General features: G+C 46.1%; 1 protein-coding gene across 1 annotated transcript in view; it reads left to right on the top strand.

Moving 5' to 3' along the window:
- CLSTN2 (calsyntenin 2) overlaps positions 1 to 16,453 on the top strand; it is a 572,327-nt gene that overhangs the window by 268,340 nt on the left and 287,534 nt on the right. The window lies entirely within an intron of this gene.

Raw genomic sequence — 16,453 nt, forward strand, 5'->3', positions numbered from 1 at the left:
CAACATCAGTGTGCCTTCACAGATGCACCAGAATGCAGAAAATATCCTCTTAAAGGGCTGCTCTCGGGATGGGATGATGGAGTGCAGTAGCCAGCTGTGGCCTTAATTGTCCTGGGTATTTGGGGTTATCATCTCCCTCATTCTAGCCACTATTCTTCTAGTAACATCATCCATCATCTGCATAGTTCACACCTTAAGGAAAAAGGACCAGTAAATGTGGATCATACTAGAAATGGTCCTGGATGACCTGGGGAGGGGACTTTTCTCTTGGGATTCAGGCTCTGGCAGGGGCTGGGGAACAGTAGGAGGATCCTGCAGGCCCCCGGCCAATGCTAATAATCAAAGGGGACAGAGAACATTATCCTTCTGCCTGACCGTTTGCTTGGTGTGAGCTATGGGGGAAGCAAGTCTTAAGGAAGCTGGGGACCCCGCCCTGCCTGCTGATTCTTACCAAAGAGGGCGGCACCTCGCCCCACAGGACTGAGCAGGGATGCCAAGTCAGAGCTGCCCAGGATTCAGGGTAGGATGCAGTGGTGAGGAGCAGCCATTGTGGCCAAGCTCCTCTGCTCTCTGCTGCATACAGGAGGAGATGCCCGGTTCTACCTTCATGCACCTATTCTAGGTGTGACCTTGTGATGGGAAGTGCAGGGCCCCTGCATGGGATTAATAAGAGGGTGGAATCTCATTTTTCTGCACAGGAGGTGGGCGTGGCCTCATGCATTGGCCACAGCTAGACAAGGGCTCAAGTGCCTATCAGTTAACACACGTGGATTGCAAGCAACAGAAACAGACTTAGCAGAAGATTTACTGGGAGGATGTGAGAGCCGAGGGAGCTTACCAGTCACACAGGAGGTTGAAAACTCAGATTTAATTTTAATCCTGGAGCCAATTCATTCAAAATATAGTGACCTGCAAAGTTCAATTGGCCAGGCAGTTTTGTTTATAGTTCTAATCTAAAGTACAAAGCAGTGAGGGGGAGCCATCCCCATGGCAACCATTCTAGCTGTCTTAGATAATGTTAGCAAAGCCTCAGTTTCCTTATCTACACATATTTTTAAAGGATGACTATATCTACCCATTTAAAAGTACCTAGCACAGAGGAGTTGTTCAGCTTGAAGATGTTGCTGGCACTAGAGGCAGAGCTGACATTACCTCTGAATATCCTCGGCATGACACTAGCCAGCTTGTCTTACTTCTTCCTAATACCTCCACTGCTCACAGACCTTCAGTAAAGAACCGCCTAATGATTTAAATAGTATCTTCAAGGAACACTTCCAGACATCTAGGGAAAATCCCCCCACCAAGTGATTACTCATGTGGCAGACAGCTTTGAGAACAGAGAGCACAGTATAAGGGTAGAAATTCAATAACTGCATAATTTAATGAAAGCAATCTTTCTTTACTGTCTAAAGCCTTCTCTGTTTTCTTACTCTTTGGAAAAGCACAGATACCATATATTTTTGAAGTCTTTATACAATGTAATAACATGAGACCATTTATTATATGTACGTTAATCAGAATGTATCAAATTTTTATCAAGCAACCAAAATAACTAACGCTTATGGATCGTGCATTATGATGTAAATCTAGGGCAGGAGAATGAATATTTTAGCAACTGCACTTAGTCCTTGACGTGACAGAAAACTTGATCCCTGATCAAAATAGGAGGCAGGAAGGTTTTTTTGTTGCCTTTACTCTTATGCGTGACTGGTAGATTTTAGGATCAGAAAAAGCCTGTGGTTTTGTGATCTTCTTCCTTTTGCCTCATCCGTTCTTCCTTTCTCTTCTCTTTACCCCTACCCCTCCTTGCTTCCATCATTTGCCTTGTCCTTTCTGCATTTCTTCTCTTCTCCTCTGTCTCCCCTACTTCTGCCTTAAATGACAATAGCAAACTGTCCCTGGGCCTCAACATCCACCATGACAGGGTTATTCTTGGGAATAAAGCAGTTTTCTCCGTCAAATGTAAAAAGCACCTACAACAGGGGTCAGGTAACTTGTTAACCAAGAATCCTTTAAGAGTGGCAATTTATCTGTCCCTTTTCCCCATGGGAGTTATCTGTGTTAAGAGGTAGCAGAGGTTTTAGAGAAAGAAACATTGGATATGAAGTCAGGAGGGATGGGAATTGCTGCCGGGCTTTCAACTAGCTGTAGAACCTTGGGAAAACCTGAGGCTGCTTGCTCATTAAAACGTTTCTTGCAAAGCCATTCAGAGAGCTAACATTTGGTAAATTGAATCAGTGGAACATAGTAGTAATCAGGCATGAGTAACTTAACCTCTCTATGCCCTGGTTTCCTCATCTTTAATATTAGGGGACTAGTGCCTCTTTTGAACTGTGTTATTGTAAGGATTAAATATGCTGATTTATATAGAATGATTAAAATAGCATATAGCACATGGTAAATATTCCATAAATATTACCTGATATAAAGTAGGTTCGTCTGTCTGCATTTTGTCAGGAAAATGAAAAACACTCTGAGTATTTCAAACAGGAAGGGATTTAATAGAGGGATTTAGGGGATCCAGTTCTGTGGATGAAGGAACATCCACTCTAGTGTTAGGGAGGTCGGGAACTGTAGCCCCCATGTGGATGGTTCTCAGGAGGAAGCCCAGATGCCTGTGGCCTCCTCCATACCACCTGCCTTCTGCTGGGAGTCTGCGTGAGTGCTCCCTGTGTTACAGGAGCAGGACGTTCTCCCCTTTCCTCCCCTGCACGCTTCTCCCGCTGTTACTCTTCTAAACTCCAGAAAAGATGCTGGTTAGAGTCTAAGAAATCCAGTTCTCAGGAGCAGGCACAGAGGAGAGAAGAGAGTACTAGGTTGCCCCAAACCCTCAGGCAGAGTGGGGTCCGACCCAGGGCTAGTGTGAAGGTGCCGTGGATTTAGGTGCACAAGCATGTGGAAAAGTTCATGTTCCACAAGGACACTAGATTTGGGTGATCATGGAAGTGAAGTGGGAAGAATATGCCCAGTGGCTCCCAGTCTAGGCAGGAAAACCTGGAACACCAAAGGAGGAGATGTAAAAGAAGTTCCACAAAAGACGCACACAGATCATTGAAGAATTTATAACATGCCAGGCTCTGCTGTGAACGCTGCGTGTGTAGTGTGTACCAACTCATTTAATCCTCCCCAGCCCACACAGTAAGCGCCAGCACTGAGCACATTTCACAAGTGAGAAAACCATGGCCAGAGAAGTAACTCCACACTGCTGGGATTCCTTTAATCCCAGTGCTGTGACTCCGGCTACAGTTTCTTAACTGCCACCTTCTTGTGCAAGGCCAGGACGCTCACACTGAGGTCTGCTGGCTCACCCTGTGAGCTGGCTCAGGCCGAGCTGGCCCAACACATCCCCAGCCTAATCTCTGCATCCTTACACAAGAGGTTATTTTTTAGAGCGTGGGTTCTTATTTCACTCTTCTAGAGGTAATTATGTGCCATGGTTAGGGACATTCTCTCCTATCAGGAAGAACTGGACAAGGTAACTAAGCAATTATGCTCCCGGATGGCTGTCCCCCAAGCTGCACGCTGCCCTGGAAATCAAATTTTCTTGTTAGATCTCTCTTCATCAATCCACAGGGGTACCTCCTCGATGGTTTTCTGAGATCCAGGAAAAGCTGGTTCTCATTCAACAGTCCCCAGAAAAGAACACATTCATTAATTACTCTGGGCATGGCAAAACCAGGAAACAGGAAAACACAGGAAACAAAGCAATGCTTGCCTTAGACTGTGATTATGATCTTCTCTGTGCTTTTTCAGGATCTGGGAGACGTAGGAGTGGTGGGTGTCTTGAGCAAGAGCTGTGGCCCTAGATTTGTGGCTAGATGACTCTTGTCTTCTCACCTCTGGTTTTCTCCCAGTCAGCTGCTTCTAGGGCAGGCAAGGGCATATTTGCCTTAGAAAACCACTGCATAGTTGTTGGGCAAGAACATGAAACTATTAAAGAACTGTCAAGTGCAGAGGAAGCTTGGATCTGATGACGTGAAACTTCAAAAGTCCCTACAGCAGAAAGGAAGAAATCAAACCAAATCTCCCTCAGCCGAGAAGCTCATTAGCAACTAGCGTGGCCTGAAATGAATGGGATGCTCCCCAAAACTTACACTGGATGACTCCCCATCCATGGACTGATTGATCTCTCTGCCCCAGTGGCCAGCTTACCAGGAAGAGGACCCTGGAGTCATTTTGCAAGAACTCATCAAGGGGAGGACATTCAGGAAATAAAAGCAAAGCTAAATAAATGTTGATGAGAAAATGTAACAGTTAAAATTCTTGAAACATAATGTTTTTATGTTGTTATATCCCTGTCAGCAGACATTGCCTAATTCTTGTCCAAAATAACTATCTCAGGATCAGGAGCCAAACTCTCCTGAGTTACCACATTGGCTATTCTGCCATTTTTCTATACTATGCAGGTGAAGAGGCAGCCTCCCTGGGCCCCTTAGGTGTAAAGCTGTTAGAGGTCTTAGGTGGGGCTCCCAAAGCAACCTGGGGGGGTTCAAAAGCCTTTGATCCCTAATTTTATCCTTCTTGGGTTGGAATGATCCATCCCTGGGCCAAGCAGGAAGTAAAAGTGAGTGGGACAGCAGGCTGTCAATCAAAAGGCCCTCTGGGATTGTGGAAAAGTGGAGGTCCTGCTCTCCCCAAAACCAGAACCCAGCCAATGGTGGCCGTGTTGGAGTGCTGGCCCCTGTAACTAGATGCTCTGATTTTTCAAGCTGAACCTGAGTTGATATGTAAATCCTCTTGATTAACAACGACTTAGTCAGAGTTGCTAAAACACAGTAGATCAAGCAATCTTGTCTTTGGGTCAGTTTAGTTCCCAGGAACTTTCTTCCCAAGCATACTTCCAGGTGGATGGCCACTTTATAAAATAACTAAAACCCTCTGCAACCTGGAGCAAACATAGTCTTTGGGGACAGGACTCATTCAGCAAAATGAAACCTTGGGGTTGCTTTTAATAATGGGGTATGTGCCGTCCCAGGGGAGGAAGGACATAGAAACAACCTCTGGTGTTCAGTCACACAAGGCACGACTGAACGATGCAGCCATCTTAACCGTTTCGGTCAACCACATGCAGAGGTGGTGCGGTGGGGGCACAGGGAGAGGCAACCCACGCAGAGAAGAACCCTAGCTGGCAGCGTCAGGTCTGCACCCAAGGTTGTGGTGGGCACTAAGTGGAAGTGTTTTTGTTGTGATTGCTTTTGCAGTATAGTTTAAGAATGTTAATATTTTAGTTTACTTTGGTTCACTTAGTGCATCAACTCCAATCATGCCCTGGTTGCTTGGTAGCACTGTAGCAACCCTTCTACATGAACTGCAGGAATAGTGGACATTTGGGTGCCTGGAGAGTGGGATGCACAGCCTTTCCTAAGGAATAGGGAAGGGGGACAGAGAGTGCCCCGCATGCGCAGCTGAGGACTTCAGAGTTTCTCATCAAAGACCTTCTCTGACCCACCTTCCCAGGAGCAAGCAGGGGCCACTGGGCTCACACATTAGCTGCACACGAGTGGGTTTTAATTAAAGCCCAGGGCTTTAAAAGCTCCAGATTTCCTGCAGGTGACCTTTCAAGCCACAGTTCCTTAATTCAGAGAATTCAAAGCTTCTTATGAAAACAAGGTGGCGTTTTATCTGGTAGTGATCTTGTTTCTAGAGTTCTTTGTCTTGATGTATTTTTTAATGTGTTAGGGTTTGCTGCTCACTGGTCTCAGTGAGCCCCACCTCAGAGTCCTGGAGACAGGTATATGTTTTGTGGAGGCTGCCCCCTGGTGTGGCCAAGGCGTCCAGCCCTTCTCTGCAGCCTGAGCCAGGGTGGATCAGCTCTGCCAGGGGCATCAGGGCTTCCTGTGCATCCCACGTGGGAAGGTACATCTTGGAACACCCTGGGAAGCCCTGCTTCTTCCAAGCTCCTGGGTTGTCCTGGCCCCTTGCTATGGGCATGCCACATCAGGTAGTGAGACACAGCATGGTCACTAACGTGTCTGCTCATTCCACATCACTCCAGTCTCAGGGGGAGAGGACACACGGTCACCGTCGCCACTTTGTGAATGGGGGAAATGGAAGAAGAAAGGGCGTTCGTATGTTATGTTTGTAAAGGCTGAAAGTGGCGGAGCCTGGCTTCCCATCCCCCTCGTCCATTTCGGGATGCTGTGCTCCAAACCTCTGTGCCACCCTGCCTTTCGTGACTTCCTGCTGTCTGCAAGATAAGAGCGAGACCAAAACAATCACATGCATCTGTTCAGCTCTCAGCCTCAGCAAGAGCACCTTCGTGCTCGCTCACCTGTTGCTGGACTCCCCGGGAACCTGAGGGCTCGCTACCCACAGCGCCCCCTGGTGGCTATGCTCACCTTCCTGGTGGCATCTTTAATGCTCCAAAGGTTGCACTATGGATCATGATGAGGTATTTGGCCACTAGCCTAGAAGACTGGAGCAGGCAGGGAGTGCAAGAGCCCAAGGAGAACAGAATTGTGGCTATTATCAGGGCTACTAGTGGGATTTGGACTGTCTTATTCCCACCTGAGCCCCATGGTTAATTTACAGACAGCTTTGGGTTTTAAATTCATCTAAATGTTCTTCAGCTTTGGAACCAGGCATCACTGTCTGGGCAGCACGGCAAGCACCCCTCCCATGACTATTGTTATTAACTCCATAACTCATGAAGAAGATTCTGGATGCATTCAGAGGCAAATATGCCAAGAGACATTCCCATTCAATTCAATTCAAGTATCTTCAAGAGCTCTGAGCTCAGGATTCATGAGCAGAATTGGCACCTTCTTCCATGATGTTTTCCATACAATTGAAAATCCAAAAACCAATGCCCAATGTCATCTTGTGTGGATCTGCGAGGAAGACAGACAGTTCCCATCCAGAGGAGGGAAGGACGGGACAGCTGCAGATGGATCTATATGCAAGAAAGTGGTCTTGGTATGTTGCCTACAACATTCCCTCAGACCCTCCACCAGATGGGTTTTAAATATAGTTATTGAAATAATAAATGTGGTCGCTGGGGCAAGGAAGATCGGAATATAAACCGGTTCTGGATCTAGGGACCCTGGGAGTGCACTGTGAGATCAGGTTGAGAGTGGGTGGAGAGTGAGGGACCGGTGGGAGCTTCCCCAGGCCGGGGCTGGACATGAGCTCATCATACTGAGATTCACTTCAAATACACAACCAGTCAAAGCTGAGATCAGGGGCTGGGCCTTGTTCTCCCTTATATTTCCACAACACTGGGATTTTACCAGCTAGTGAAATACATTGCAAACTACTGAAGGCATGAGTTAATAATACTTTTAAGGGTTTCTGTGCACCAAAAACATGATAAATGCTCAGAAAGATACAAAGTCATGATCACTATCCTCAAGGCCTCTATGACCTTACTTCTCAGTGGTCACTCCAGATGCTCCTTGGAGTGTGTCTGAAGCTAAGAACCAAACCTCCTGCCAGAATGTGAGTAAATACTTGAGACTAATGGAGGACGGGAGCAGGATGGGCTGAACTAGAAGTCACCGAGTGTCTCATTCTACTTCCTGCAGACTCTGGGGCTTCTGGTGACACCCACATTCTGCAGTGTTTCATGATTGTGAAGGTTGCTGCCAATGATGGGGACCTGGTATCTCTGGGAATACTGGCCAACAGATTGCCACAGTCTCACAGGGCATCCAGGACTGGTCCCAATGCTGTAACCCGAGAAACTTGCCATTATCTGTGCCCCAGAGTTGATTCAACACAAACGGCTGCCTCGTGTTACTCAGACACACTAAGGCTAATGGGGAAACCAAAAGGGAGACAAATAATCATGCAGAAAACAAGCCATATGCCTGCCTGACTAGTGAGTTTTCTCCTTATAAAAAACAAAGATTTAATCAGACTATTGCATATCAGAGACAAAGTTTAGGAGGAAAATGTCGTCAACTCACGATCAATTCTGTTAGGTCTATCTTCACTCTAAAGTAGACTATCACAGGACCTGGACAAGACTTGTCCTGAGACGGGCAGCCTCACCCCTGGTTATTTCTTGGGTGGACAATGCTATATCTCCATTGCTCTATCTTGACCCATTATTTTTATGAGAAAAAGCTTTAGCTACATTAGAGGTTCTAGCTCACAAAGCATTCTATTATTAAGGTAGTCCTTACAGCTCTGTGATGATCTAACAGGTGTTAGGGATGCACCACTAGTTAAGTCTGGAACTAGCAGGAACCAGCAAGCAGATCTGACCAGACACTGGGCATTGGGTATTGAGCACCAGACACAGGGCACCAGTCAGGTCCTTATAGGGTGGAGGCCCTGATTCAGCCAAACCCCCACACTCAGCCAGGAATGAAGCTCAAGCCATCCAAGTAGGAAGAGGATCTTCCCAGTACAGACACAGCAACCCAGTGCAGAGGTACCAGAGATGCCGGTCAGCACTCATTTATCCAAAATTCAAAAAACTGTGAAAAGAGAGAGTACCTGATACCCGACTCATTTGATAGAAAAATTATTTATCTCATTTAATATAATTGTCTCTAGGTTTAGACACAGAAATAACATTTGTGATTATGAGGTATGGCCATCAACTCTGCAGGGGGTGCTACATTATATAAATTGCATGTACCACGTCACCTTGCTAAATTCCAAAAATATCTGAATTGTGGAACACAGCTGGCCTCAATAATTTTGGATACAGAAATGTAGACCAGAAATAGAAATAATGGAAGCTAACACTTCTATGTCAGGCCTGGCACCTAAATGCCTTATTTCTGTCTTTCCTAAAGTTTTTTTATTTTCTTTCTTAATGAGCATATACGTACTTCTGGGGTACCATGTGATGTTTTTGATACTTGTATAGATTGTCTGATGCTCAAATCAGGGATAACGTATCAATCTCCTCAAATATTAATCATTTCTTTGTGAGAACAAAAATGCTCACAATTCTTTCTTGAAGTACACAGTACTGTCAATATCTTTAGTTGCCTTGCTGTGTGATAAAACACCAGAACTTGTTTCTCCTACTAGCTACAACTTGGTACCTGTTAACCAAACCTTCCCCATCTTTCCCACCTCTCCACTCTCCAACTTCTTTTAATCCTTGCTATAATTGTATGAAGTCAGAATGCTGTCATTTTAAACCCTATTGTGGATATGGAGACACTGAGACTCAGAGAAAGAAAACGTGTCCAAAGCAGATGCAGTAAGTGGCCGAGTGAAGAAATGAACCCTGACCTAACTCAGAAACGCCTTCTGAGCCACCACTGTCCTCTGCTGAGTTGAAGTACTGGTAGTTCGGAAGTCCTATTCATGTCCTCAAACAGCCCTGTCCCCCAGTGCCAGAGGTGACATCTTTCTTAGAGCCAGCACCAAGTCATCCTCTTTGGCTCAAACTCCATCTGCATGGAGAAACCAACTGGTTGAAGGAAAAGTTGTCATTGAGAGCGTGCTTACAGCACAACCCTACTAACAGCAGTCGCTGACATCTTAACACCCGTGGTGGCTGCTCTTCCTCTAGGCGGAGCCCTGTTGGCCAAGTCTTGTTGACAGGGACTCCCTGCAAAGCACAGCCGCAGCTCCAGGGCCTGGACCAGCCTCCTGCAGCCTGGGGCCTGTTGTGTTGCCAGCCTTTGGAGGGAGCTGAAGGGGCCCTTGAGTGCTGATTCGGTGCTCTCTGAGAGATGCATTTCCGGTTTCCAGAGAGGGGTCCCGGGACGCCTTTTTGCACCCGGCTTTGTCCCATGTCAACATCCACTTCCCTCGGCAGGTTTGCCAGCTGCTGCAGGGCTGGGTGGAAGAAGCTCAGACACACTGGGAATGAAGAGAGCTTGCAATGCCTCCTTCCTGGGCCTCTGTCTACTGTGCTTAAACAAATGCTTTTAATTTCCTGTTCGAAAGCCATAGCAATTACTCGGTGGCTTCAAAGGCCCTCATCTCCTCCGCCCCTACCATGCACCCTGTTCCTGTGGCTGCTCTATTCTAAATGCTAAAGTGTTCAGTGTTGACTTTTTCATAAAGAATCACACATAACTAAATGAAGGTCAAATGGAGTATTGCTGGTGAATCTTGTTCTTGGTGAAGCTTCCCACGGAAGCATGTTTTATCCTCTGCAGTCAGGAAGGTTCCTCACTGAAGCATCCATCTGCTCTGCCCTTACTACAAGTGGTCCTTACATTTGGATCTGTATATTTACTTATCCATCTCTTTCTGGAAGTCATGTAGTGGATCATTTTCCAGCATGAGCTCGGGAATCACATACGCTGTGATCAGGCATCAACCAGCCCTTCCTATTAGCATGACCTTGTGCAAATTGTTCGAACATTGTTTATACTCAGTTTTCTTCACCTGTAGGAGGAGGTTGGACTGGAAACTTGTTCTCAGGATCATTTTGAGAAGTTAAATGAGATAATATCCAATAAAAGTTTAGCACGCTTCTTGGAACTCTAGACATTATTATTTTTGAGTCGTTTAACCAGCATTTAGTGAGTACCTGCCATGAACCAGGCACTGCTCTTGGTAGTGGAGACACGTGAGGGGATGTAACGGGAAGCCTGCCAGCATGGGGCTTATATCCTGCGTTCATGTGCACGCAGGCTTCATGGACCTGAACCAAGCAGATCAGAGTCCAGAAAATGCAACTGGAGAACTTGTCAGGCCTTCACAAGAAAATAAGTCCTGTTGGCCAAAGTAGCAAGAAAACGCCTGATAGCATTGTTATGATCAATAATGATAACCAGATACTCATACGTATGATAACCTCAGAGATCTTGAGCATGCCCTGTGCATGGACCCACGCCCCAGTGCTGGGCTGTCGTAAGCAACCCAGCAGTAACTTTGATTAAACCAGTATTTCCCAAACTTCCATGATCACAAATCTTTGTTTGCTGATTCCTATCAGACTCCCAAAGACCTGCACTTTGGGAAACGCAGGAAAGAAAACACTGGGCTAGCGATTAATGAAGAGGCAAGCACACGCTACCGTGAGAAGTGCAGGTGATCTGTATCTGAGCCAAGTCATCCAGGCAGGGGCAGCCATGGGGAGGGCTTTCTCTGCTCTCTTGGGTACGGAGGCTTTCTGGCAGGTGCCAGCCGGCCCTCCACAGGTCTACTCTGGGCCCACCTGGGTGGTTCTGCCTCTGAGAGAATTCAGCAAAAACCTACAAGGAAGCTCGGTCCCAGCTGACAGCTGACTGATCAGCATCCTCCCAGCTGAGGGGCACAGGCTCGCCCACCCTCGGATCACTCTGGGCACCCTCCTCCGCCCTTCACTCACCTGCTGCTTGAGGTCTTGGCGTCCCTATCATGAAAAACTCCTCTTCTTCTCACTCATCTGCCTTCCCAGGCCAGGATCAGTGTCCCCCTCTTATATCAGTTGGACTAGGCTGCCACCACATCCCTTCCCCCAGGAGTCTTTCCTGCAGATCTCCGAAGGGCAAGATTTGAATGCTAACTGCTAAATTCCCCTCTTCGTGTAAATCCATAAATCTCTGACTGTTGTTTGCCTTCTTTGGAATAAACTCCTAATTGATTTCTAAAGATTGCTGTTTGCAAATTAAATTACTCTTCCCTTCTATGTTATATAAAGAAACATCAGCCGGTCACCTCTCCTGGGCATAGGACTCTTCCTCTGGCTCCTGGACTATGATTATATTACTGCCATTGGGCTCTTTCCATGCAACTAAAGCTACATGAATTGTTTCTCTTGCTTGTTTAATTGCCCATGTCTTATTACAGAGACAATTTATTGTTTTAGTGCAGCATAAAGTTCAAATATTTCATGCAAGATGAATATGGCCACTGACATTTTTATGTCCTTCTCAAATGCACACATACAAAAATCATGCTGGAAACTTTTCAAAACATTTGTGGCCAATAACCACAAAGTGTCAGAACCTCCAGAAGTTGATTGTTTTTAAAAAAGGAAAGGCTCTAAATAATGTTTCCTTCTATAAAATTGCTAGAGATTTTGTTGAGTGACATTGATATATGGAGAGTGAACCTTGATACACAGGAGCCTGGATGAATATCTAGAGGGTTATATTGAGTCGACAAAACCAATCCCAAGAGGTTATGAACTGCCTGTTTCCATTTATGTAACATTCTTGAAGTTTAAAATTATCAGCCGGGTGCAGGAGCACGTGCTTGTGATCCTAGCTACTCAAGAGGCTGAGGCAGGAGGATTGCAAGTTAGAGGGTCAGCCTGGGCCACTTGGTAAGACCCTGTCTCAGAATAAAATAAAAAGGGGTGGGGATTTAGATCAGTGGTAGAGCACTTGCCTAGCATGTGTGAGCCCCTGGGTTTGAGCCTGGATACCAGAGAGAGAGGGGGCGAGAGAGAGAGAGAGAGAGAGACACACACACACACACACACACAAAATTATAGAAATGGAAGGAGACCAGCTTTGTGGTCACTAGGAGCTAAGAAGTGGATAGGATGGAAGTGAGTGTATTTTTACAAGGGTAACCGTGGGGTCCTTGTGGTGATATAAACGTCCTTATCTTGACTGCATTGATGTCAATGTCCTGGTTGTGATATTGTACTACAGCTTTGCAAGATGCCTTCCCTGGGGAAAACTGAGTAGAGGATCCAGGATTTCTGTTTTGTTTCTTACAACTTCATGTGAATGTACACATAATTACCTTAAAGTAAGCTTAATTTAAGAAGCACATGGATAAGGCAGCTCAATGGCTAAATAAATGGGTAGACATGTGATAAAGGTGGATATATGGGTAACCACTGTACAATTCTTTCAACTTTCCTCCATATTTGAAAATTTCCATAACAAAATGTTGGAACAAAGAGATGGGCAATGTGAGCAGAGCCTGGTGAGGAACAGATACAGGACAGGACTTCGACGGCGTGGTGTTGGAGATCGGAGCTGACCACGGAGCCCTCAGCATGGAGCAGAAAGAGAAGGTGCCCATTCCCTACCTGCAGGAGGAGGAGTCTGAGCTGCCAGACCCGCAGCTTAGAGTGTGACGCTTCTCACTGCCCCTTCCAGCAGCCAGAGAGGAAGTTGAGCCCATCACACAGTCGGCTGGGTGGATTTGGCAGAGAAGAGCCATGAGCAAGGACATAAGCTCCAAGAAGGTACCCGACAGGGTGGCCCTGGGCAGGAGCCAGTTGCCCTCTCTTTGCCAGCACTTGCTAGAGCTAAGCATGTACACAAGAAGCTCACCATGTGCGCTCACCACTGTAGAAGAGGGGCACTTAGTGGAATTGAGTTCCAATGGTGTCTCCACGATGGCCACACAGATGCTTCACTGTCAAAGTAATAAAATCCAGCAACTGTCCTCCAGCAACTCAGCATCTCTATTCCAGCCTGGTCTCTCAGAGGCGGGCTCTGCTGAAGGGTCTGAGGCGCTGCATCTCCACCTCCTGCTCCCAGCTGCCTCTCCATGGAGTCTCCTGGGCCTCCGTCAGACCCCGTTCTTCAGTCTTTCCCATCAAGACACACTCACGAAGGCAAATGGAGCTCCTGCTCTCTGCAGTGGAAAGTGTGAGCCAGGAAGCGTTCCTTCTTGCCCTGTGGCAAGCAGACGGAGCCTTCAGCTGGCTGGCGTCTCACCTCAGTCTGCCATGTTGGCCACTTGGAGCAGAACATGAAGCAGCCCATCTAGTTTTGTTTTTGTTTTTTGATGTACAACTATTATAGAATTTCTAGCACTATGTTGAAATGATCACTTTTCTATTTGTCTTCTCTCATAGCCTGTGAGCAGCTTAAGGCATGTGTCTGATTTATTCCCTTACTAACAGCGTAAGCCTTGATTTATAAAGTGTATACTTAGCCAGTGGATGACTGGGATGGATGGATGGATGGATGGATGGATGGATGGATGGATGGATGGATGGGTGGATGGATGGATGGATGGATGGAATACTAATGGAATATCAGACTTCAGAAGCAAGGGCAAGAGGTAGTTTGGGCGTGGACTTCTGATGTATGGAACATGACATGTTGACTGTAGTGACATGAAGCAATTGTATTTGTTTGGGAGATTTTACATGGCCATATAGCCTGGCTGAGTAGCCAGCATAAGAGCCAAGGGATATTTTCAACCTGTGGGTATTTTAGACCTACCTAAAATATTCTCAGTAAATAGAGCTAGTGTAGTGCCTGAAGCAAATTTAAAACAGTAAATACAGCCTGCTATGTTGGAATGCTGCTGTGTCTCCCCCATCCCTGCCAGATTTATACATTGAAATTGAATACCCAGAGTGATGGTCATAGGAGGCAGGGCCTTTGAGAGGTGGCTAGGTCATGAGGCCAGAGGGGAATTAGTGTCCTTATTTCCAAAGGCCCCCCAAGAGACCTTGCCCCTTCCATCATGTGAGGACCTAACAAGAACCTGTTAATTTTGATGCTCTCTCTCTTCACCCTGGACCTGCTGGCACTTTGACACTGGAAAGCCCAATCTCCAGAACTAGAAGAAATAAATTTGCATTGTTTATAAGCCTCTCAGCTTACCTTATTTGGTTATTGAAGCTCAAATGGACAAAGACACAGCCACTTCAGAAACCACCTTGGGACATCATGTACACCTTACAGAGGATGCTAAGCTGGTATCTATAGCAGGGAACACCTCCCAAACCATCCTGGTGAATCATGGCTTCTTGGGGGGGTCTTAGGAAACACTATGAAGACGAGTACCTCAGAGGTTCTCAGGAGACTTCATTGGCAAGTGAGGTCAACCTAGAAGCTCTAGAAGACAGTAAGATATCTCAAATGTGGCTTGTAAAGGGAGGAATAATTCTCCCACTTAAAAAATAAGTTAACTATTTCTCCACCATGGAACATTCATAGACCCCCTCCCAAGCAGATCTTTCTATTACCCTAACAACCATATCCTACACAGGAGATCATTTCTAAGAAGCAATACAGAGCTTTCCTTTTGGAAGCTCTCATGTCTCATGACGTCACCCAGAGTCCTTCCTGTCTGAAGAACACTTACTCTGTCTCTTTCCTGGCTCTAGAGCTATCAATATCCTCCCCATCATCCATTGCAGGAATTCCACAATTTTATAAATCCCAACCCTCTGGGTTATAAATGTCTAAATCTGCTCTCATCACCAAAAGGAAACTGAAAAAAGCTTTAAGTTTTTTTTTTTTTTTAATGGAGTCTGACTCATGAGAAGGAAATTATTCACCACAAAAATACCTTTCCCACGAAAACACACAAGGGGAGATAAATTCAGGTCAAGGCAAGTTTAAAATATCCAGTGACTGTGCCCTTAAACTAGTTCATCCATTATAGCTCCTCTCAGGTCAAGAAAAGTACTCTGCACTGAGGTATGCGATAAAGACCTGTATTTAACTGAACTGGTCCCCAGTTCAAACCTTCTCCTACACAATTCAAGTCTCTTCCATAATCTATCACTCAGCTCTACTTGTCTCTTTGTTGTTCATCTTTCCCCAGAAAGACTGGAAACCATTCTAGAAGGCACTGAAGTGTAAGATCCATTTGGATAGGAATTGTGACATTTTAGCTCATTTCTGAATTGCAACAGCTAACAAGCCTGGTACATGAAAGTCACTTGATTGGCTCTGCTCAGTGGAAGGCTGCAGATAGGAGAGGAGACTTGGGAGCCAGGCTTTCTATGTTCAAATCCCACATCTGCCACTTTCTAACTGTGTGACCTTCAGCAAGTTTGTTGGACCTAAGTTTCCTCATTTGAAAAATGGCAGTAGATTATTGCCACTGGATATTATCAGATGACTGTGAGGATTGAATGAATGACTATATTTAAAATGTTTAGAACAGGGCTTGGAGGACAGCACTTACTAAACAGAATGTTGGATGCTAGTTTTCTAGACTGTGATATTGCTTATACAATGGCAGCATGTAGCTAGACTTCAAAGAAAAACCAATATGGGTTTCAATCCCATCTCCACACCTCACTAGTGTTGTCAGCGTAGTCAGGTGTACTTGACCTGGGTTATCCCTAGTTCCCTTATTTGTAAATTGAGAACAATCAGATCTAGCCACAGAGCTTCTGGAAGCATGAGTGGCAATGAACATCAGGCCCCTCTCCCTTCCTCCTCCATCCTCACAGTGCCTTTCGCTTCCCCTTTATTGTTCCCCTCCTCTGCCTGGGTCTTCCTAGGAGTCCCCTGTACCCTCTGTTCTTCTTTCTCTGTGCTCCCTCTTGGTGTGATCTTATTCCTGCATAGCTTTGATCACAGGCTGAAGTTTCAAATCCTATCTCCTACCCAGAACTCCCCGCTAAGTTCCAGTCCCACCCCCCCAACCTCTCCACTGGTCTGTTCTGTTCCCCAGACATGCAGAGTCAACACGACCAGGGCTGAACCCTTTACCTCGGCCCCAGTCCTGAGCCCCTCCTGTATCTAATACTACACTGAGCCGCGCCAATGCCCACCAGACACTCAGCATATTTGGGTGTCTTCTTTAAATCCCTCACCACTGACATTGTGATGCTCCCCAAATTTGATCGGTTCTCCCTCTCCAGGTTTTTTTTGAATGGCAGCTACCT

Source organism: Sciurus vulgaris, assembly GCF_902686455.1.
Source record: "Sciurus vulgaris genome assembly, chromosome: 10".
Lineage (NCBI taxonomy): Eukaryota > Metazoa > Chordata > Mammalia > Rodentia > Sciuridae > Sciurus > Sciurus vulgaris.